At 41.3% G+C, this 25,060-nt stretch overlaps 1 long non-coding RNA gene across 1 annotated transcript in view; it reads right to left on the bottom strand.

Moving 5' to 3' along the window:
• The window catches only part of LOC139415292 (uncharacterized), a 76,686-nt gene that overhangs the window by 7,787 nt on the left and 43,839 nt on the right, over positions 1-25,060 (bottom strand). The window contains exon 2 of the long non-coding RNA XR_011634954.1: positions 23,770-23,877. This is a non-coding gene — a long non-coding RNA (uncharacterized lncRNA). The remainder of the gene's footprint in view (positions 1-23,769; positions 23,878-25,060) is intronic.

Genomic DNA, 25,060 nt, shown 5'->3' with positions numbered 1-25,060 from the left:
TGATTTAGCTTTTTTTGATCCAGGACTAGCCTTAATCTGTGTCCGAGAAACCACCCAAAGTGTTTAGCTTCACTGTACTAGTATAAGAAAACAAACAGCACAATATAATCTCAGTGGACAGTTTATTAGGTACATCTAGTACCGGGATGGACCCCCCTTTGCCTCCAGAACATCTTGAATTATTTGGGGCAAGGAAACGTTTCTCAGTTGGTATCAAGGGACCTAACGTGTGCCAAGTAAACCCTAGACACTGTCGTGCGTGAAAGCCCAGGAGGCTGGCTGTTTTTGAGATACTGGAACCGGCACACCTGGCACTGCCGATTATACCACGCTCAAAGTCTGTTTCACCCATTCTAATGTTCAGTCGAACAGTAACTGAATGCCTCGATGCAGGTCTGCCTGCTTTATATAGAAAGCCGCGACCACGTGACTCACTGTCTGTAGGGGCGAACCATTTCGGTGAGCGGGGTGGTGTAAACAGTCACTCCCATGTAAAACTACGTAAACAGTATGTGCACATTGTTTCTTGATAGCACACGACTGCCTCATCATGTATAACAAACTTGTTGTCCTGTCTTATTTCTTAATTTAACAAATATAATTTAGCCCCCAGCTTGGTTTTATCATTTTGCAAAGAGAGAGAGAGAGAGAGAGAGAGAGAGAGAGAGAGAGAGAGAGAGAGAGAGAGAGAGAGAGAGAGAGAGAGAGAGACTCCCAGCTGGGTGCTATGAGCTGACGGTGCAGTTCGTCTGTGATAACTATATATTCCTAACAAGACCACTTTTAATAGGGAAGGAACCCAACGGAGCATTTTAATATACTCTGTAATTACATACTGACTATGACTACCTTTTAAGCAGAATGATAAGACTGGAGCCACCAGCCATGTCTGCATACAGGCATATAAAACCCTATTAGAATACAGTGCAGAGCCAGCAAAAACACCTTCAACTAATGAGTGTGAACATAACGCTCAGAACCAAAACAAATATTGATACTTTTCATTACTACACGCAAATAATATTGCCACTGAATATCTTATGGAATTTGAAAAAAAGCATTCCAAATACATGTTTTTGATGTGATTTCTCGGCATGAAATCTCTGATCTCTCTCTCATCTTCTGGACCTAAATCTCTCATCACCAATTGGAGGGTCATCAACAAATAAAAACATGGCACGTGAATAAAATTGATTCCGGGAGCATAGGCTTGGTTGCATAAAGCGCTATGGCTCAGTCCTTCAATAGTCAAACATTTGAAATTAATATTTAATTTAATATACAAACCAAATTCGCCACTCTCCCTGCATTGATTCGTACTCCACAGCGTTTCCATTTAGTTTACAATGGAATAGTTCACGATAAGAAAAACGGAGAGTCTAGCTCTTAAGTGAATTACAGAATGTTGAAATTCAAATATTTCACATAGACTGTGTTTTCTACTTTAGAGAGGCGCTGCCGTGTAATAATAACACTGGGATTTGTCCTTCTCTAAACGGACCCTTTGAAGAGGTACTGCAACCACTGTATCAATGTGAATCAGATGCATTTGAATATTACAGTGTTAGGCTACATGAGGTAAATGGGTTAACACTGCAGACTGCAGCTCTGATAAAGGAGACTGATCTCTGCAAGCCCATTCATTGTGAATGTTCATTCCCAAAGGATAACGGAACAAAGGAAAGCTATTTCTGTCTGTCCATTACAGACATATCAAGTCCTCTCCAAAAATATGCCATCCCAAAGGGCTGGTCAGTAACACTCGTATCCATTCAAAAAAAAAGGGATGCAAGAGAAAATATAACTTCCATTGAAATCCAATTTATCCATTTTATGATACTTGGCATTCTTACTTGTAACTGATTTCTGTTTGTCTTGTGTTGAACTCCATTCCTCGCACTCTACCAATTAGGTAACAGTGCCTTGGCCTGTTCTAAATATAGCACTGCATCGCTGATGAAACCCAACATCTGTATCTAGAGCAGGGATGGGCAACTTTGATGGGGTGGGGGCCACAGAAAATCTGAACTCATCATGAAGGTCTGCGTACCCACATCTATACCCACACATGCAGTCAGAGCCGGCCCCTAGCGTTTTGGGGGCCCTAAGCAAAATGTTGTTGCAGTTTTCAAGCAAGTTTGCTGCAATTCTACAGATTTGTCTTTTGGGTGGAGAGAATAATTTGCAGTTATGCAGCTAATTTCCTGCAATTCTACATATTTTGCCATAGGGTGGAGACAAATGTTTGCTGTTTTAAATATGATATCTACTGATCAATGGAGCCACTCCTGCTCTATAATTTGACTATTATTACTGCAAGTTTATAAAGCTGGCCGCTTGACTAACTTACCAATATAAAAATGTTAGCTGACATGCTCTAATTTTGTCAAAAGACCAACTGCTGATGTACAACCACATTTTGGAAATTCAGTTTTTTTACTCTCAACAGTAAGTTTGGTATTGTTATTTTATTAGCTGATGCAAATGCAGAAGCTACTCTTCCTGGGGTCCACACAAAACATGAAACATGACATAATACAGAACAATAACAGACAAGAACAGCTCAAGGACAGAACTACATCAATTAATTTAAAAAAGGCACACAGAGCCTACATATCATTACCAATACATACACACAAACTATCTAGGTTACATAGGGGAGAGGCATTGTGCCGTGAGGTGTTGCTTCATCTGTTTTTTTTTTAAATCAGGTCTGCTGTTCATTTGAGCAATATGAGATAGAACAAGTTCCTTGCAATAATGGCGCTATATAATACTGTACACTTTCTTGAATTTGTTCTGGATTTGGGGACTGTGAAGAGACCCCTGGCGGCATGTCTGGTGGGGTAAGTGTGTGTGTCAGAGCTGCGTGTAAGTTGACTATGCAAACTATTTAACACATTGTTTCTTACAGAAAGAAGAAGTGATGCTGTCAGTCCCTTCCAAACTGTCACGCTCTGACCATCGTGTCGTGTCTTTGGCATCATTAAACTGAAGATTAATCTTTATCAAATAACTCTCTGTAATTATTATCACACGATTAAACTGATTAGTCATGTAACTGTAATTAACTAGGAAGTTGGGGCACCAAGGAAAATATTCAGATTACAAAGTTATAATTTTCCTAATATAACGTTCAGATATTTAACATCTGATCAATTAGTCTTCGAATTAATGTCTCATTCCAAACGTTGTAAATTGTTGGTTATCTGCACGAACCCAGTCTTCAGTCTTCCCTATGAGTCATCCATACATCAATTGTCTTAAAATATTTGTTTACTAACTAAGTACTCACAGAAATGCATAACAAACAGTAGATATGGTTACAAAGAAATTATAGCGGATGTGCCCTAGTGGGCTAAACCGGCATCGCTGCTTGGTGCACAAAAGGAAAGTGGGGTCGACTGAGATAAGACAACACACAGTTGATAATTATAACAATTGAAATGCTAATCTTTTGCACATGAATGCTCACTCATTCGGGAACAATTGCAATCAATATATATATTTACGCTTAGTGTGTCGGGATCTCTGTTGAAAAGTTTGTTTCTGTTGGAGAGTTTGTCCGCTCTCTCTCTCTCTGTCTGTCGTGGTTAGAATGGATAGCTCAGAGTGACATTCATTCATGTCGTTATAGAATAGATGTTCTGGAGGTTGTCGGTCTTCGCGTTCAATGATACCGAATTCCTAGCTGCAGAATAGTAATTAATATCAAAGACTTGTTCTTATTCTGTCGGTATCGATAGTCTAAGAGTTTAACCACGTGGTATGGTTAAAGGATTTAGCCATCTACTCAAACCTTAGCTTATACTCAGGTTTATGGTCTCCTCTCAAACCTTAGCCCTCTCGTTATCGAGGTAAGCTGGTCTCAACCTTAGTCCTCTCGTAATTGAGAGAAACATGGTCTGTTGAGAAATTCTCAAGGTGGGGGTTTTATTCGGAAGAGCAGAAAGGGGCCTGTCCCAGGACGCCAGACCATAACTGTGCTCATGGGCGGTCCTCTGATTTAGTTAAACTCCAAAGGGAATTGCAGTTTCCTTCATTAACTTCGAGTGTAGGGGGCAGTATTTTTGTTTTTGGCTAAAAAACGGACCCATTTGAAACTGCCTATTTCCCAGGCCCAGAAACTAGAATATGCATATAATAGAAAACACTCTAAAGTTTCCAAAACTTCAAAATATTTTCTGTGAGTATAAAAGAGCTGATATTGCAGGCGAAAACCTGAGGAAAATCCAACAAGGAAGTGCTGTTTTTCCTGAAAGCTCTCTGTTCCATTGGATGCCTTGCCTCCATTTAAAGGGATATCAACCAGATTCCTTTTCCCATGGCTTCCTCAAGCTGTGAACAGTATTTAGACATAGTTTCATAGCAACAGCCATTTTCTCTCTCTCTCCTATGGAAGAAGCTACATTCCTGTTGACATATTATCGATTATATATTGTAAAAACAACCTGAGGATTGACTATAAAAAACATTTGACATCTTTCTACGCACTTTACGGACACTATTTGGAATTTTCGTCTGCGATGTCGTGACCGCTCGAGCCTGTGGATTTCTGAACATAACGCGCCAAACAAATGGAGGTATTTTGGATATAAAAATTATCTTTATGGAACAATAGGAACATTTATTGTGTAACTGGGAGTCTCGTGAGTGCAAACAAGGTAAGCAATTTAATTTATTGCTTTTCTGACTTTCGTGACCAATCTTTGGCTGCTAGCTGTTTGTAATAATTTGTCTACTGAGAGAGATGTGCTTACATAAATCCTTGGATAGCTTTCGCCAAAAAGATTTATTGAAATCTGACACGACAGGTGGATTAGCAACAAGCTAAGCTGTTTTTTACTATATTGCACTTGTGATTTCATGAAAATTAAATATTTTTAGTAATTTAATTTAAATTTGGCGCTCTGCAATTCAGCGGATGTTGATTAAAATGATCCCGCTAACGGGAAGGGTGCGTCAAGAAGGTAAACAGTACAAAATCACATTACACAATTTCACAATCAGGATCATCCTCACTCATTAATCTTATACAATAATTAGATGTAAGCCTCACATCTGAGACTATTGTATAAACAGCGTTATGGTAATGTTGCCGTATCTACTCCCATGAGTTTCACAAAATTGTACCAAACGGACCAGTTCGTAGCTTGATTCTTCACCGATCTTTTATACTTTCTCCAGAACATAAATGTTGTTCGGACCTCAAGTTCTGTGAGGTGGAAGAAATTCATTTGTTCTCTCTATGAAAACTCACTCTCTCTCTATACTGTGGCCACGAGGAGATAATCTCCTCCAGGATTTACGACCTGAGGTCACAGCAGCCTGAGTGTAGGAGACAGAGAGAGGGGGATGGTGCTCGCTGTACCCAAAGAGGGCAACGTCATGACAATAGAGAGCTGTTTATTCTCTATGTTGGTTGGGTCGGGTTGTGATTTAGGGTGGGTTATCTAGGGGAATTGTATTTCTATGGTGGCCTGATATGGTTCCCAATCAGTGGCAGCTGTTTATTGTTGTCTCTGATTGGGGATCATATTTAGGTAGCCATTTTCCCCATTGTGATTTGTGGGATCTTGACTATGTTTGTGTGTAGTTGCGTTCTGCACTGCATGTAGCTTCACATTTAGTTTATTTGCTACATTTTGGTCTACTTTTTATGACAAACGTGACATCAACTGTTAGCCAAGAGAGACTGGCATGCAAAGTATTTATATCAGCCCTCTGATTACAATGAAGAGCAAGACGTGCCGCTCTGTTCTGGGCCAACTGCAGCTTAACTAGCTCTTTCCTTGCAGCACTCGGCCACACAACTGGACAATAATCAAGATAAGACAACACTAGATCTTGTAGGAATTGCTTGTAGGACTTGCTCAAAAAAGCAGAGCATCTATTTATTGCAGACAGACCACTCCCCATCTTTACAACCATTGAATTGATATGTTTGACAGTTTACAATCTAAGGTAATGCCAAGTAATTTAGTCTCAACTTTTTCAACAGCCACACAATTCATTACCAGATTCAGCTGAGATCTAGAACTTGTACCAAATACAATGCTCTCAGTTTTAGAGATGTTTGTTACTGGACACCCATTCCAAAACTGACCGCAACTTTTTGTTAAGGGTTTCAGTGACTTCATTAGCTGTGGTTGCTGATGCGTATATGGTTGAATCATCAGCATACATGGACACACGTGCTTTGTTTAATGCCAGTGGCAGGTCATTGGTAAAAATAGAAAAGAGTAGAGGGCTGTCCTGATGTACACCACACTTTACATGTTTGACATTGGAGAAGCTTTTCCAATAATGAAAACCTTTTGAGTTCTATTAACAATGCACAGACATGAAACAGAAACAATGACGCCGGGGGAAGGAACCAAAGGGAGTGACATATATAGGGCAGGTAATCAAGGAAGTGATGGAGTCCAGGTGAGTCTGACGACTTGCAGGTGCGCGTAATGATGCTGACAGGTGTGCACCATAACGGCAGCCTGGTGACCTAGATGCCCGAGGGGGAAGCACACATGACGCAGAGGATGAAAAGTCATAACACAAATGTTTTTTCAACAACAGGTCAATAATATAAAAAGGCAGCACTGAAATCTAACAGTACAGCTCCCACAATCTTATTATTATACATTTCTTTCAACCAATCAGTCTCTTGTGTCAGTGCAGTACTCCACATGCTGAGTGCCCTTCTCTATAAGCATGCTGAAAGTCTGTTGTTAATTTGTTACAGAGAAATAGCATTGTTGAGACCCAGACTGAGTTCCGCGGGCCTACAATGAATGACACACGAGAGGGAGAATGAGTAAAAAGAAAAAGGATTGTTGACAAAAAAATAGGCTGAGCCCAAGTGTTTTACATGGACTGGGCTGACTGTGACGTAGCTTCATAGGTCCTACATACCCCGGACTGTCTCTGACACCCAAATCAGTTGCAATACCATGGGCCCCCATCACATCTACTATTGATTAATATCAGTCATGGTGGTGGCCAAAGGGTTGGTGGAGAGAGGGTTAGAGAGTGGCGAACAGGCAGCAAATGTCCTTTGTAGCTCAGTTGGTAGAGCATAGTGCTTGTAATGCAATGGTAGTGGGTTTGATTCCCGGGACCACCCATACATAAAATGTATCCATGCATGATTGTCGTTGCATGGATACATTTTATGTATGGGTGGTCCTGGGAATCAAACCCACTAAGTGGCATAAACTGTATTATTATATTAGCCAGTGATAAGGTTGTCAGAGTCTTGACTAATTGGGGGGGAAACACAGCACCAAAGAAGCTTAGACCTCATTGTGTCTTTGATCCATAAAACATGATGAGTTCCATCCCCTTCTCTCCTTTCATTACCTTAATAAACATCCCAGAATAAATGAATAAAACATCCATCGAGGAAAACACAAAGTAAAAAGAAACAAGAACAACCAAAACACAAAATGATTTCGTGTATAAATGATTTGGAGAGATGATAAGAGCTTTTGATGAGGGATAAAATTTAGACTCAACAACAACCACATAACATACATCAAGGCCAGTGTAGCCTTGTGTAACAAGATCCGACCCAGTCATATTCACAGGGATGTAATCTACTGTATGCGATGCTATGTCCCTGAATGGTGAGCCAATGGCAAATGTGCATAAAGATGAAGGAATTCAGGTATTACGTCAACGATGCGCAACATGGTTCAATGTGCCTCCATCTTGTAGCTAGAATTGGGATCATGTATACTGTGCTAATGCCAATACAAAAAAAGAGTAACAGAGAGCTGTCACGGATTCCCCTGGTACTGCTGCTCATTCTGTGCACCAGCACTGGAGGTCTACTTCACCGGCCTCTAGGCACCACCGAACTGTTTCATTACGCACACCTGGTTCCCATTCCCCCTGATTGATAATTGTATATATGTGCCCTCTGTTCACCATTGCCTTGTTGGTTATTGTTCCCATTTCCGTTGGTCTTGTGCGCACCTGTGCTTTGTTGTTTCGGCTTCCGTGCTGCGTGTATTGTGTACACGGGTCTCGTCCCGTGTATTGTTGTGCACTTGTTATTACAGGTCACGTCCCGTGTATTGTTATTACGGGTCTCGTCCCATGTATTTATGAGAGGTTTAACCTTGCTCTTTTATTTGGGTTACATCCCTGTGTTTTGGTATACATGTTTGTTTTGGGCTTCGTCCCCGTGCCTTTTCACAGCATGTTGTATTTTTGGGTGGAGTATTAAAACCCCCAGTTACGTAGTCCTGCGCCTGTTTCCAATCATTTATACAATGTGACAAGAGCACTGTCCAATCTGGCAAACTTAGCAAATAAGGCGTTTGTGGTAAGTACATGGGGGCCGCCATCTTTCCCTACAGTTACCTTTTGAAGATTAAATATTTTCTCAAATCTACTGCACTTTAATGCTAGGAGTTTCTACACAGTCCCAGCTCATACTGCCACTGCACATCCAAAAGTGCCCAAACGTCCAATATAAAGCCTGCTGGACTTCTCTACATAACTCCTGTTCTCAAATAGGGATGTTGATAACTAATTAGGGGGCAATGGAGTCAATTTTTACGAAGACTGCCTTATAGTGAGGTGAGTAAGAAAAAGCAGAGGAGACAAGGTTATTATAGTGTGTTTTAAACACTTTCATACTGCAGCTACAAAAATTGAGCAACAAAACTCATTTGTTCCAATGAGTCTAATTTTCCCTGATGCAATGTGGAGCACCATCCATTGTAGTGTGCTCCAGTTTCAAGTGGAGTGGGAGGTGCTGCACAAATGTTTGCACATGTGCTTGACCGCTTCACCAATCTACTGACAACTGCTCTTCAACGATGTTATGAGGACTACTCAACATTTGTTACATCCTGCATGCAGCTAAGCATGCGACAGTAAGACAAGGTACGACGTAGGTACGACCCAAAAATATATAATTGATTGTTGGCAAGTGGAAGTAAGCATGATCGGCTTTATGCAAAGCAGCTTATAGGATATAGTGGCGATTGAGCATGTTTCATAGATAAATTAATTAACAAAATACAATGAGGATGTTCTGCTTTGGGAAACCATCAAGGTAATCCTCCCCATGGGAATATGGGTGAGTGTCACAGGCATCATTTATCATAGGAGGCACAAGGGCATGTGCCCCCTCAGATTTAAATTAATTACTCAACTTCATTCTTAAGCCCAAATTTTATCATAACTATTAATAAAAAGATCTGTCTGTCGGCTGTATTTTGCAGATGGGGCACACTGACTAGACTGTGCAAAGATTACCCCTCCCCCTATTCTCCCTAGTAAGTGGTTCCTTCCAAGGTGCACCACAGAGCAGAGATATGCTAGGCAGGACGCTAGATACTCTAATGCATGCAGACAGTATCGTCAGTGGAGGAGGAGAGAGAGTATAGAGTGACACACAGTGTTTGATTTGATTTTAGCTGCCGGTGATGGGCAGGACTCACAGGCTGTTTGCTAATTAATTTGATCAAGCTATATAGCCTATTGATTTCATCTTGATGAAAGAATAAAACACAAATGTTTTGTTGTTTCTCTGTAGTACTAGCCACCATCCAACTTCATGAAGTTGGCTTTAGTGAGCCAGCTAAATACTGTAGGTTCTCAATCTGTCACACCCTGATCTGTTTCACCTGTCTGTGTGCTGGTCTCCACCCCCCTCCAGGTGTTGCCCATCTTCCCCATTATCCCCTGTGTATTTATACCTGTGTCCTCTGTTTGTCTGTTGCCAGTTCATTTTGTTTCGTCAAGCCTACCAGCGGTTTTCCCTCTGCTCCAGTCTCTCGATTGTTCCTGTTTCTTATTTTTCCCGGTGATGACTGTTCTGCCTGCCCTGAGCCTGTCTGCCGTCCTGTACCTTTGCCCCACCTTTCTGGATTACTGACCTCTGCCTGCCCTTGACCTGTCTTTTGCCTCTCCCTGTTCAATTAATACACTGTTGTTATTTTGATGATGTCTGCATCTGGGTCTTACCTGAAACGTGATACAATCTCCCAACCTCATAACTAGCTACCAAGGCATTTCAGGCTGTCACTCAAGTTGTCTCACTTTCTTAGCTGACTTCAGGAAAGACTAAAAGTGCTTCCATTCGTGGGTTATGATACCTTGTACCTGTGTGGCAGTTGTATTAAACTCCTAAGGCATAAAAGTGAATTAATTAAAATTACAATTGAACAGGTTAAGATGTATTCTTAGATAACCTATGCAGATTATTATTATTATAATATTTTTTTTACATAGAATTAGGAATAATGATTATGGTTTTAGATTGCAGGAAAAACTCAGTCTCGGGTATTTGGAAAATTCTAAGATCACCCCTGCTTCCATCACACACTTTGTGGTCCCTCTAAAATAATTGGTGCATGATGCCCATGGCGAATGTAACGGAAGAGAAGCGAGGTCACTGCTTGGACGATTGTGTGCGTCACAGCGACTGTACAATACTACAGTCGTAATACTATGAAAATCATGTGGCACCATCTGGAGCCGGAAGCCTCTCCCACGCTGTATGAACACAGCACTAGGTTCTGAGTAATGCAAACATCAGCATATGCATTTGGCCTTTATGTCATCCCTTACATAAATCTCTCTTATGGCCCTCTATTACACAGTCACAACCATATAGATAGATACAGCATAGAGATATATACAGTATTTACTGTAACAACTATGATAACATTTTCTGACCTAGTGCTATGAGAACATGACTGGATTTATGAAATGAATGTGCCATTATCCACCAAAACCACACAACTAGGTTTGCTATAAAGCTGAGGGATGGTGTTGGATAAATGTACAGCATGTATGTACATGAACATTGAACAGCAGTTAATATTGCAGATTGTGCCGTTGTTCACCGATGTATATTTTACATTTCACATTCACATGTCACCTTCATGCCACTGTGCCAATCAAATGGAATTCTCTTTATCCCTCACCCACCTATCACAGGTGGTGCCAAAGCTTAGAACACATTAAAGCATGCAACTTAAGCTGTAGAGGGCCACGAACACTAGCTCAAATCCTCCCCTTGCTGTACACTGCTACACATTGTTATCTGCTTTGTACACAGTGTATATGATTCCCTTTAGTCTGAGAACAGAGCACGTCTGTGGATAGCCTTGGCGAGCAATTAGTATGTTTCTGTTCATGGCACCACAACACATTGTGCCAAAGAAAAGGTTGGAACTTTTAGTAAGTTCTCTCTTTTTAATGGCAGTGCAGCCACCCAGAAAAGAGTTTAATCTCTCTCATGCAACACACATTTTAACAACAATTTGAGTCACACATACCGTACCAGTCAAAAGCTTGGACACACATACTCAAAGGTTTTTCTTCATTTTTACTATTATTCTACATAGTAGAAGACATCAACACAATGAAATAAAACATATGGAATCCTGTAGTAAATAAAAAAGTATTTAAAAAAATATAAATATATTTGCCTTGATGACAGCTTTGCACACTCTTGGCATTCTCTCGAACTGCTTCACCTTAAATTGTTTTTCAACAGTCTTGAAGGAGTTCCCACATATGCTGAGCTGCATATGCTGGCTGCTTTTCCTTCTCTCTGCGTTCCAACTCATCCCAAACCAAACCATCAATTGGGTTCAGGTTGGGTGATTGTGGAGTCCAGGTCATCTGATGCATCACTCTCCTTATTGGTTAAATAGCCCTTACACAACCTGAAGGTTGTCCTGTTGAAAAACTAATGATAGTCCCACTAAATCAAACCAGTTGGGATGGCGTATCGCTGCAGAATGCTGTGTTAGCCATGCTGGTGAAGTGTGCCTTGAATTCTAAATAAATCACAGACAGTGTCCCCAGCAAAGCACCCCCACACCATCACACCTCCTCCACCATGCTTCAAGGTGGGAACCACACATGCGGAGATCATCCGTTCACCTACTCTGCATCACACAAAGACAGGGCGGTAGGAACCAAAAATCTCTCATCAGACCAAAGGACATATTTCCACCGGTCTAATATCCATTGCCTGTGAAACATCTGGAATGTGTAGGTGTGTCCAAACTTTTGACTGGTACTGTATCTGCTATGCTAAATGAGACGTTAAAATTATCCTGGCAACCTAAACAAACCACAACAAGACTAGAATGTGTAAATCACATTCACTCAAATTTGCATGTGTTATATTGCCTGACACCAGCACCACGGAGACCAATGTACTGTACAGCATCATCAGTGAAAACTATGCCTCAGTGAAAATGCTCTAATTCCTGAGCTCAGAGGGTATCTATCCAAGCTTCAGAGCTATTTCCATATGCACTGGCAGATGGCTGGACACTTTCAGCAGCCCAGCGATATTCACACCTAGGCTCACACACAGCACATACTTGGCTAGCTTGCCATTGTCATGTTGTCCGTGGGCGAGTGACTGTAGGCCAGTGGCGGGTGACCAGCCAGGGTGAATCAGTGGGGTCGTGAGTGACACATACCAATGAAAGGCTCTGTAAAGCAGCCTGGGGGTAGAGGATGTTGGCAATATTCTGCAGAGCAGAGTAGAGAGGCCATGCCATGCTTTAGTGTTTCTGGCTCTGAGCTGAGCCTGTATAATAGAGACGGGTGGGCATGGGGGACTTGCTCTGACTACACATAGATCACACACTGTACACAGTGCACCAAACTGCCATGAATTATGAACAAATCCATTTGGAAAGAAGAGAAAGAAAGATCAATCTGTGTGAAAAGGAGAGCACATTAAAGGGGAATGGAAACACTTGGCTTTAGAACACCAGCTAACTGTATAACTGTAAATTGCCATATTGGCATTGTTGCGTCACTGAAAGGAGAGTTTGGGAATTTCTGAATTTCTGAATTTACTGACACCATGACCTCTGCATACTGACACCATGACCTCTGCATTAGTGAGCATACTTTGTTGGTCTCAAACCATATATGAAAACATGATACATATTTTGAAAGCTGAAAAACAGCCCTTTCAAATGATACGACAAACAATAGCACCACATCAATCAAATGGTAATCAGTCAAGCAAAAACACCTGTGAAAATGTGTATCTTATACAAAAATCAACACTTTTTTCCCCCAAAAAGCGGCCATTTATACAAATTCCTAATGAAGATAGAGAAAAAACAGTGTCACGCCCTGACCTTAGAGAGCTGTTTTATTTCTTTATTTGGTTAGGTCAGGGTGTGATTTGGGTGGGCATTCTATGTTTTCTACTTCTTTATTTTTGGCCAAGTGTGGTTCCCAATCGGAGGCAGCTGTCTATCGTTGTCTCTGATTGGCAATCATACTTGGGCAGCCTTTTTCCCACCTAATGTTGTGGGTAATTATTTATTTTCTGTGTGTGTTTGTGTGCGCCACGGTTGCGTCACATTCGGTTTCTGTTTACCAGTTTTTTTGTGAAGGTTTCACTTTATTTAAAAAAATGTGGAATTACATGCACGCTGCGCCTTGGCTCATCTATGACAGGGAGTTTGACAGAATTACCCACCACAAAAAGACCAAGCAGCGTGCGCCAACTTGGAGGATGAGCTGGACCGGGGAGGAGATTATGGCAGGGGACAAGACCCGGTCACAGAAGCCCGAGAGGCAACTCCCCAAATTGTTTTGGGGGAGGCACATGGGGAGATTGGCGGAGTCAGGGTTTAGACCTGAGCCAACTCCCCGTGCTGACCGTAGGGAGCATGTGACCGGTCAGCCACCGTGTTATGCGGTGATGCACACTGTGTCTCCAGTGAGCATTCACAGTCCGGTGCATTCTGTGCCAGCGCCCGCATTTGCCGGGCGGAAGTGGGCATCCGGCCCAGTGTATCAGGTGCCTGCTCCACGCTCCAGGCTTCCAGTGCATCTCCCCAATCCGGTGAGAACTGTTCCGGTTCCACGTACCAGGCCTCCAGTATGTCTCCCCAGCCTGATAAGCCCTGTGGCAGCTCCATGCACCAGGCTTCCAGTACGTCTCCTCAGTCCAGTGAGACCTGTTCCAGCTCCATGTACGAAGCCTCTAGTGATGATCCATGGCACGGAGCCTCCAGCGACGGTCCCCAGTCCGGAGCCTCCAGGGACGGTCCCCAGTCCGGAGCCTCCAGCGACGGTCCCTAGTCCAGAGCCTCCAGCGACGGTTCCCAGTCCAGAGCCTCCAGCGACGGTCCCCAGTCCAGAGCCTCCAGCGACGGTCCCCAGTCCGGAGCCTCCAGTGACAGTCTCCAGTCTGGAGCCTCCAACGACGGTCCCCTGATTGTCTGAGATAATGGGTGAGCTGGACATCCAGAGAGTTTAGATTGGTCTTGAAGCACATCTATTTGAGCTGGTCAGTATGTGTAGTAGGTAATCCTTTCTAACAAGGCTTTTGTTTAAACGATATGATGTAGTAAAATGGCATAAGTGTTGCTCTCCACTTTCTGGACTGAGTTTTGAAATCAGTGGAATTAGAGTAAGATAGCTAATGAGATGGAGAAAACACCTGCCTCCGGATTACATCTTCAAACTAAGGCCAACCATGGCATTTGTGACATAGGGCGAAGCGTCCATTCATGTATATGGGTAAGATAGTCTAGCTAGCTACGTTTTCAGATATTACAATAAATTTTTTTTTACAGAAAGTTATTTTCACTTTAAGTTAAAGTGTACTGTTAGCTAGCTAGCAAACGTTAGCTGGCTTCCTCACTAGGTAACGTAACATGTATGATCTGTGTAGTAATATTTTTTTATTTATTTCAGAGCCATTTGCTTTGCTAGTTATAGCCTGATGTTAGCTATCTAACATTGAACCTGGTAAATTAGCTACCTGCAGATTCATGCAGGGTAGTAACGTCATTAGTTGGGATTATGGTTCATTGTTTAGCTAGCTAGCTACACGTCTTAACAAAATACTTCACTATTTCAATAGAATATTAATGATGTCACTGCGACAACTGTTGATAGACGTAGCCAGAGCGAATTTACCAGCTATCTACTCTGGCTATTTCAGAAGACTCTTGTCTGAGTGTGCCAGAGCACAGAATAACTGATACATTTACGAATGCTTAACACCCGTTGAATATGGCCGTTGTCAGTAAACGTTGGCAAAATGTTTTAATTAAATTGGTGCCAGCAGCACATTTGCAGTCACCAACGCTCTGGAGAACACAAAACCAGCCTAACCAGCTCTGCTAGGGTAAGTAAAATTGTCAGAGTGAGCTGTTCTCTCATTTGTTGTCTGGAAGTAGCAAGCAAGCTAGCCAATGTTAGCCAGTTGTCTTGGGTGATTGACTGCTGTTGTTAGGTCAGCTAGCTAACATTATGTGTATGATCTGTGTAGTAATATTATTCATATCTCAGAGCCATTTGATTTGATAGTTATATATAACACAAAACCAGCCTAACCAGCTCTGCTAGGGTGAGTAAAATGGTCAGAGTGAGCTGTTCTCTCATTTTTGTCTGGAAGTAGCTAGCAAGCTAGCCAACATTAGCCAGTTAGCTTGGGTGCTTGACTGCTGTTGTTAGGACAAAACGCTCAGAGCAACCCTACTCCTCGGCCTGATTGCCCAGTGTGCGCTCTGAACACTCCTGAAAGAGATGGGCGGGGCTAAAGCTTAAGAGGCCGTGAAAGATTCTGAATGGTGTAGACAAAGACGTCCAGTACTGTATGTGTACCAAAACATTCAAAGGCCATTTTCTCAAAAGTAAGGTTACAAGTTCATCAAAAAGTAGTTTAGCGTTGTTCTTCAACTGTAGTGTATGATATACCATTTTCTATCTCTGAGTCTCTACTTTTGTCCAATGTAAAAAAAATCACAATTTCAAATTTAGCTAAATAAGACCGAATCGAGCCGGTCGGTCACATATTGAGTCTTCGTTATTTAGTAAGGGTTTAAAATTTGAAATCAGAATAGTAATACATTTTTTTTTACTGTGAATGAGTTAAAGCAATTTTAGCGAGAACAGTGTAACTTTTCTATAATTATATGGATGTTCCGTGATCAGACACTTTCTTATCTTGATAGTATATTAAACACATACTGTATATACAGTGCCTTGCGAAAGTATTCGGCCCCCTTGAACTTTGCGACCTTTTGACACATTTCAGGCTTCAAACATAAAGATATAAAACTGTATTTTTTTGTGAAGAATCAACCATAAGTGGGACACAATCATGAAGTGGAATGACATTTATTGGATATTTCAAACTTTTTTAACACATCAAAAACTGAAAAATTGGTGCAGTGCACCTGCACTGTGATAGTCTCAGAGGTCCGTTAAAAGCGCAGAGAGCATCATGAAGAACAAGGAACACACCAGGCAGGTCCGAGATACTGTTGTGAAGAAGTTTAAAGCCGGATTTGGATACAAAAAGATTTCCCAAGCTTTAAACATCCCAAGGAGCACTGTGCAAGCGATAATATTGAAATGGAAGGAGTATCAGACCACTGCAAATCTACCAAGACCTGGCCGTCCCTCTAAACTTTCAGCTCATACAAGGAGAAGACTGATCAGAGATGCAGCCAAGAGGCCTGACATATCCAGGTGTTAGAATGACAAAGTCAAAGTCCAGACCTGAATCCAATCGAGAATCTGTGGAAAGAACTGAAAACTGCTGTTCACAAATGCTCTCCATCCAACCTCACTGAGCTCGAGCTGTTTTGCAAGGAGGAATGGGAAAAAATGTCAGTCTCTCGATGTGCAAAACTGATAGAGACATACCCCAAGCGACTTACAGCTGTAATCGCAGCAAAAGGTGGCGCTACAAAGTATTAACTTAAGGGGGCTGAATAATTTTGCACGCCCAATTTTTCAGTTTTTGATTTGTTAAAAAAGTTCGAAATATCCAATAAATGTCGTTCCACTTCATGATTGTGTCCCACTTGTTGTTGATTCTTCACAAAAAAATACAGTTTTATATCTTTATGTTTGAAGCCTGAAATGTGGCAAAAGGTCGCAAAGTTCAAGGGGGCCGAATACTTTCGCAAGGCACTGTAGCTGTCCGATGACACATTCTGATGGAATGTTAATTTCTAAACATAGCAATGTGAATGCAAAGAGGACTCAGACCACAAAATAGATTAAGTGAACTTGCAAAGAGTTTGTGTCCTCATTCAAAGGCAGGGGCCGTGTGAATACATTGTTTTTGCTTTGTCTGTTTTTTTACCCAAAAGTTCACTTTAAAGAGGACTGAGATCAGTTAAAAGAGGACTATATGTGAAAACACCCTTAGTCTTAAATATGACAAGGAAAGACATACACAAGTAACATATTATGAATAAAACCAAAACTTTATCGAAACAACAAGGCTAGGGGAAGATATTGTCTCATTCAAACCTGAAAACAATGTGGCTCACTGTGCACATCACTGTCATGACCAACACATTATATCCAAAATTAATCTCAGGGATATTGTTACCAAAATTGTTATGTAACTACAAAATATGATAAGAATAAGGCATATTATGACATAATATTACAACTTCATTTTCTTTTGTACTACATTCCACTAGGCCGATATCCTAATACACAAAGAGTCAGAATGGAAAAAAATGAAAGCATAGATTGATGAACAAAAAAAATGATTTAATCAATTTTAGAATAAGGCAAAATTACCAGTGACAGTCTGAGATACTTGGTGAAGACTTTGAGTCCCTTTACTCGTGCCTATGTGCGCAATGAGTCACACTCACTGGAGTGCCACTACCTAAAACAATTTTGGTCCCCTACAATATATTTACCTTTATTTAACTAGGCAAGTCAGTTAAGAATATATTCTTATTTACAATGATGGCCTAGGAACAGTGGGTTGTTCTGCCTGTTCAGGGGCAGAATGACAGATTTGTACCATGTCAGCTCGGGGGTTTGAACTTATAACCTTTTGGTTACTAGTCCAACACTCCAACACTCCAACCACTAGGCTACCCTGCCTCCCCAGCATAACTGCTCTCCCATTCAGGTGCTACACAAACAAACCACATCATATTCTCCTTTCTAACTTTCCTGTAACAAAGTCAACAATTTTTACGGAAGTACATTGAAGTTCATCTAGGCTCAGCTAGGCTGTGAGGGTGTGTCCTGTGAGGGTGTAATTGTCCCTCAGCCCTTTTGAAACTTCAGCAGCATCATGTCCACTCTCTCCAGCCCCTGCATACCCTCACAAAGGTCTGAGAGCTGACAGTCCACCACAGTGTCAGAGAGAGAGCGAGATAGAGAGATAAAAAAAACACCCACTAAAATACAGTGCCTTCAGGAAAGTATTCAGGCCTATTGACTTTTTCCTCATTTTGTTACGTTACAGACTTATTCTAAAATAGATTCAAGTATTTTTTCCCCTCATCAATCTACACACAATACCCAATAATAACAAAGCGGTAACAGGTTTTTAGAAATGTTTGCAAATGTATAAATAATAAATACCTTATTTGCATAAGCATTCAGACCCATTGCTATGAAACTTGAAATTGAGCTCAGGTGCATTCTGTTTCCATTGATCATCCTTGAGATGTTTCTACAACTTGATTGGAGTCCACCTATGGTAAATACAATTGATTGGACATGATTTGGAAAGGCACAAACCTGTCAATATAAAGTCCTAAAGTTGACAGTGCATGTCAGAGCAAAAGCCAAGCCATGAGGTTGAATAAATTATTCGTAGAGCTCTGAGACAGGATTGTGCCGAGGCACAGATCTGAGGAAGGGTTCCAAAAATGTCTGCAGCATTAAAGGTCCCCAAGAACACAGTGGCCTCCATCATTCTTAAATTGAAGAAGTTTGGAACCACCAAGACTCTTCCTAGAGCTGGCTGCCCAGCTAAACTGAGAAATCGGGGTACAAGAGCCCTGGTCTGGGAGGTGACCAAGAACTCGATGGTCACTCTGACAAAGCTCTAGAGTTACTCTGTGGTGATGGGATAACCTTCCAGAAGGACAACCATTCATGCAGCACTCCACCTATCAGCCCTTTATGGTAGAGTGGCCAGATGGAAGCCACTCCTCAGTAAAAGGCACATGACAGCCCAGTTGAAGTTTGCCAAAAGGCATCTAAATGACTCTCAGACCAAGAGAAACAAGATTCTGTGGTCTGGTGAAACCAAAATTGAACTCTTTGGACTGAATGCCAAGCGTAACATCTAGAGGAAACCTGGCACCATCCATATTGTGAAGCATGGATGGTGGCAGCATCATGCTGTGGGGATGTTTTTCAGCGGCAGGGTCTGGGAGATTAGTCAGGGATGAGGGAAAGATGAATGGAGAAAATACAGAGAGATCCTTGATGAAAACCTGTGCCAGAGCGCTCAGGACCTCAGACTGGGGAGAAGGATCACCTTCCAACAGGACAATGACCCTAAGCACACAGCCAAGACAATGCAGGAGTGGCTTTCGGACGGACACGTCTCTGAATATCCTTGAGTAGCCCAGCCAGAGCCTAGACTTGAACCTGATCTAATATCTCTGGAGAGACCTGAAAAAAGCTGTGCAGTGAGTCTCCCAATCCAACCTGACAGAGCTTGAGAGTATTTGCAGAGAAGAATGGGAGAAACTCCCCAAATGCAGGTGTGCCAAGCTTGTAATGTCATACCCAAGAAGACTCAAGGCTGTAATCTCTGCCAAAGATGCTTCGATAAAGTACTGATAAAGTGTCTGAATACTTATGTAAATGTGATATTTTATTTTATACATTTGCAAACATTTCTAAAAACCTGTTTTTGCTTTGTCATTGTGGGGTATTTTGTGTAGATTGATGAACAAATATATTTAATCAATTTTAGAATAAGGCTGTAACGTAACAACATTTTTTAAAAGTCAAGGGGTCTGAATACTTTCCGAATGCACTGTATATAGTCCTAATAGTACATAATTGACAATTACCTTCCAGTCAAAAAACTTGGCTTAGCTACTATTTTATGTCACAGATAACAAACACCTAAAGAGATATCTAGCTATGTAGTTACAGTGCCTTGCGAAAGTATTTGGCCCCCTTGAACTTTGCGACCTTTTGCCACATTTCAGGCTTCAAACATAAATATATAAAACTGTATTTTTTTGGTGAAGAATCAACAACAAGTGGGACACAATCATGAAGTGGAACGACATTTATTGGATATTTCAAACTTTTTTAACAAATCAAAAACTGAAAAATTGGCCGTGCAAAATTATTCAGCCCCCTTAAGTTAATACTTTGTAGTGCCACCTTTTGCTGCGATTACAGCTGTAAGTCGCTTGGGGTATGTCTCTATCAGTTTTGCACATCGAGAGACTGACATTTTTTCCCATTCCTCCTTGCAAAACAGCTCGAGCTCAGTGAGGTTGGATGGAGAGCATTTGTGAACAGCAGTTTTCAGTTCTTTCCACAGATTCTCGATTGGATTCAGGTCTGGACTTTGACTTGGCCATTCTAACACCTGGATATGTTTATTTTTGAACCATTCTATTGTAGATTTTGCTTTATGTTTTGGATCATTGTCTTGTTGGAAGACAAATCTCCGTCCCAGTCTCAGGTCTTTTGCAGACTCCATCAGGTTTTCTTCCAGAATGGTCCTGTATTTGGCTCCATCCATCTTCCCATCAATTTTAACCATCTTCCCTGTCCCTGCTGAAGAAAAGCAGGCCCAAACCATGATGCTGCCACCACCATGTTTGACAGTGGGGATGGTGTGTTCAGCTGTGTTGCTTTTACGCCAAACATAACGTTTTGCATTGTTGCCAAAAAGTTCAATTTTGGTTTCATCTGACCAGAGCACCTTCTTCCACATGTTTGGTGTGTCTCCCAGGTGGCTTGTGGCAAACTTTAAACAACACTTTTTATGGATATCTTTAAGAAATGGCTTTCTTCTTGCCACTCTTCCATAAAGGCCAGATTTGTGCAATATATGACTAATTGTTGTCCTATGGACAGAGTCTCCCACCTCAGCTGTAGATCTCTGCAGTTCATCCAGAGTGATCATGGGCCTCTTGGCTGCATCTCTGATCAGTCTTCTCCTTGTATGAGCTGAATGTTTAGAGGGACGGCCAGGTCTTGGTAGATTTGCAGTGGTCTGATACTCCTTCCATTTCAATATTTTCGCTTGCACAGTGCTCTTTGGGATGTTTAAAGCTTGGGAAATCTTTTTGTATCCAAATCCGGCTTTAAACTTCTTCACAACAGTATCTCGGACCTGCCTGGTGTGTTCCTTGTTCTTCATGATGCTCTCTGCGCTTTTAACGGACCTCTGAGACTATCACAGTGCAGGTGCATTTATACGGAGACTTGATTACACACAGGTGGATTGTATTTATCATCATTAGTCATTTAGGTCAACATTGGATCATTCAGAGATCCTCACTGAACTTCTGGAGAGAGTTTGCTGCACTGAAAGTAAAGGGGCTGAATAATTTTGCACGGCCAATTTTTCAGTTTTTGATTTGTTAAAAAAGTTTGAAATATCCAATAAATGTCGTTCCACTTCATGATTGTGTCCCACTTGTTGTTGATTCTTCACAGAAAAATGCAGTTTTATATCTTTATGTTTGAAGCCTGAAATGTGGCAAAAGGTCGCAAAGTTCAAGGGGGCCGAATACTTTCGCAAGGCACTGTATCTAGCTAGCTAGCTAATAATTATAAGTACGGGGATCATACATTTTACTGGTAAAATAGCAATCCTGCATTAGCCCTCTCTGGCTGGTTAGCTACATATCGCATCACTAGCAAATTTGTTTGAGCTCTGAATAATCCCTAAAGACAAACACACTTCAAATTGTCAATAAGATAATTTTATGTTGTACAGATATCAAATAAAATATTAGCATAGACAAGATGAGCTAAATCAAGTACCGTTATGGTAGCCATCTACCTTCCTTACTGATTGTCTACTCGGCTGACTGTCTACTCGGCTTGTTGTCAAAAGTTAATCTTATTAATCAGAAAAAATACTCTAAAATGTAAATATTATAATTACCAACATAAAAGTGATTGTATCAGTTACTTACCATAACATTGTTGTCCTGATCTCAATGACAGAGCAGTGTCGAAGTTGGAGGCGAGTGGAGGAAAGGGCAACATTCACTTTCAGTCCCCATGCCAAAACTCACCATTTGCTCAACACTGCCAATGACGCAGTCGTTGCTATAGCAATGCACGATGGCGCTACCCATACCACTAATAAATATTGTTCAAGATCAAAATCCCCCAAAATAGAGATGTTCCCATGTTCAATGCACATGTTTAGTATTAGTGAATTGAAGACATCTCTTTACTTTCTGACGTGTTTCTATTCCCCTTTGATTATCCAAAAGATCATTGTATATCGTGGTGCTTCTTTCTTCATTCTCAATCCTCCTTTAATCTACCCCAAGTTGGACAGAACCGAGGAGCCGGGATATTGAGATTGCTAAAACATTGAGCCGGGCAAATCAATCTCAGATCTAGTGATTTTCTTAATGGTGAAGAAGTGTGAAATGCTTTGAGACCAGTAACAACAGCCACAACAACAGGACAGCCACAAATGGAGTCCTAATGAATATAAAGACTGATAACCACTGTTTGATAAAGCACAGTACAGACTATCAGTGGAGCTTAATTTCCCCAGGCTCCAGTGGCCTGTCTAGTGAGAGTGGTCAAATGTGTGTAATTTACCTCTGTGTGTTCCTTCCTTCCTCCTTTATTTTGCCAAATGGCTTGGGAATGGGGAGTGAGTCAAGGTTAAAAGCATATACCTCCAGGGAGATCCAGCCAGCCACAGACAGGATACAGTTTAGGGGGGTATCTAGTGTAGCTCCAGCAGCACTCAAGGCCCTGGGCTCTGCGCTTTAAGGCAGGATATCTTTGGCTTTGTAAACATCCCCATCTCTGTCTCAGTGAATTCACATCCATAAAACAGCTGTGGCCGGTATGGGAGAAACCTGACAAACACATTACCCGGGTGCTACCGCGTACGTGCAGCCGTGGTAGCATCTGCAATCAACAATTTGTTATTCAATGCAGATGGCAATTACACCGTTTTAGCGCCGTTACCCAAATAAATCTGTATGTCCTGGGAGACGACAGATGAAACCAGAGGGAATCGTCAACCTTGGGAGAAAAAGAAACCCAAGCAGCCGAATCTATGGTAGTGGTACATACAATTAATGCCATGGACTGGGCCATGATTGCGTATGGGGGACACGTCTCACTGTGAGTGAAGAGCAATCAAACTCACACAGATTCTCAGTCGAATGAATAAAATAAAGATGAGGCTGTGTCTTTGTCTGACCCTTTCCCACTCCTAGCCTGGGCTAATGGGATTGTGTTAGCCATAGGACAGGTGTCTTGTCTAGTATCTAATGAGTGACACAGCACAAAGGGAAACTTTTCACAAACATTGCTCTGCTCATCTGCTGCCATTCTTAGTGCCTTGCGGCTTTGAGAGGTGGATCAGTGTCAGTTTGAAATGGAATCTCTGCTAGGAGGTAGCATTGGCAGGTAGCAACATCACATTGGGATATTTACTATATTTCTACATACATCTAGGGTAGTTAGTTACAGTAAAGTTAAATTACTCAATTGGCGTCACTGTCTGCTGCTAGAAGGTAGCATTGACTGTCGGCAACATCTCACTGGGAGGTTAAGTGTGTTTCTACGTAAATCCAGGGTAGTTAGTCACAGTTCTGTTTAATTAGTTAAAGAAATTAGCCTGATTCCCCACTGTACTGCTGTTCACCTCTGAAGCCAACATAGGCAGGCTACACTGTTATAAAGTGTTCATCTTGACACATCCAGGAGAGAACATGTTCTTTCAAAACAAATTCCTTGTTCAAACATGAGTGAGGTAGAGTCATTTATGGTATAACAAAGAGCACTGACCTTTCTGCCTCCTTGACGTCTCGTTCTCCTCTTCCAGAAAATTCTTGGCAATTGCTCTCCCTTGCATGTGATATACATGTATCATACTTCATCGGGTTACGCTCTCACCTAAAAGAAAAACACAAACAAACACCAGCGTGAAATATTCATAAACTTCAGAAACGGGACCAAAAAGAGGAACCATACACAGAGGATGCCTCTGCTGGCTGTTCACTTAGGGAAGGGAACTCTGTATTCTAGGTGGTTTTTGGATAAAGATCTCAGGTTGGTCTGTCAATCTGGCAATTAACCAGTGCAAGGAGCCTAAAGGAAATCCAATATATTTCCATTATGGTGTTTACATGGAGCAGCAAAGCCCAGGGACTCCCTCCCCTGCAATTCATTACGCCGATACGCAATCCTTCCCTTGGGGCCGAGCCAATACTATTACACTGCACCCGCCATTTCTAATTTCGTCTGCTGATATCACAATCTGTGAAACTCAAGAAGAGCCAGTGGTCTTTCACAGTCACTCTCCTCCCTAACAGGTACGTTTCCATTACAACAACTATATGCGTTCACAATTTATACCCCCACATTGTATAGGATATCGTTCCCTCAATCCACATTTAGTCACACTCCATGTAATGACACCACCAGTCATTTTCATTTAGATGTCTTGTTTTAAGATGATTTACAGCTATATTGTCACTTGACCACTTCTATCAATCTCAGTGTAATTTACAGTGCAGCATGTTTTTCACAGGAATATGAAGATAATAGAAAAATATCTATAGAAATATTTTTTTTAGGAGTGTAGATTGATCCAGACATGCATTATTGGTTCTGCATAGGCAGTGATATAAATTAAAATGTTTCATTGGTAGCACTTTAAAAAGTTAGTAGCACCACATTCAATTTTGGAGCACCAGAAAATATGATTTCTTAAATTGATTGAGATTCAGCCTATATTGGGCCTATATGAATTCTAGCTACTTTAGAAGCCCTAGAAACTAATATGTAACAGTATAAATACATTAATTTATTATAAAAGCTAAAATGTTGATACAAATACCTGTCACTGAAATTACAACGTAATTTGTGGAATAATAGGTTTCTACATTGTGTAAAATCACTATTTTCCTATCTTTAAAAACATCAGGTTTGTGATGACAACATGCAAGAGTTCTCATTCATGCATTGCAAGAGTTCTGTAATTTATTAATTCACCACCTTTTATTGTGCAAAAATGTTTGGATATAATAGTAAAGTTACCAGGTTTTTAGCTCTAGCCAAAAAGGTAACTTGATTG

This window comes from Oncorhynchus clarkii, chromosome 8, assembly GCF_045791955.1.
Source record: "Oncorhynchus clarkii lewisi isolate Uvic-CL-2024 chromosome 8, UVic_Ocla_1.0, whole genome shotgun sequence".
In the NCBI taxonomy this organism is placed as follows: Eukaryota; Metazoa; Chordata; class Actinopteri; order Salmoniformes; family Salmonidae; genus Oncorhynchus; species Oncorhynchus clarkii.
Note: the sequence above shows the minus strand (reverse complement) of the source record. Positions and strands in the feature narration are given on the sequence as shown.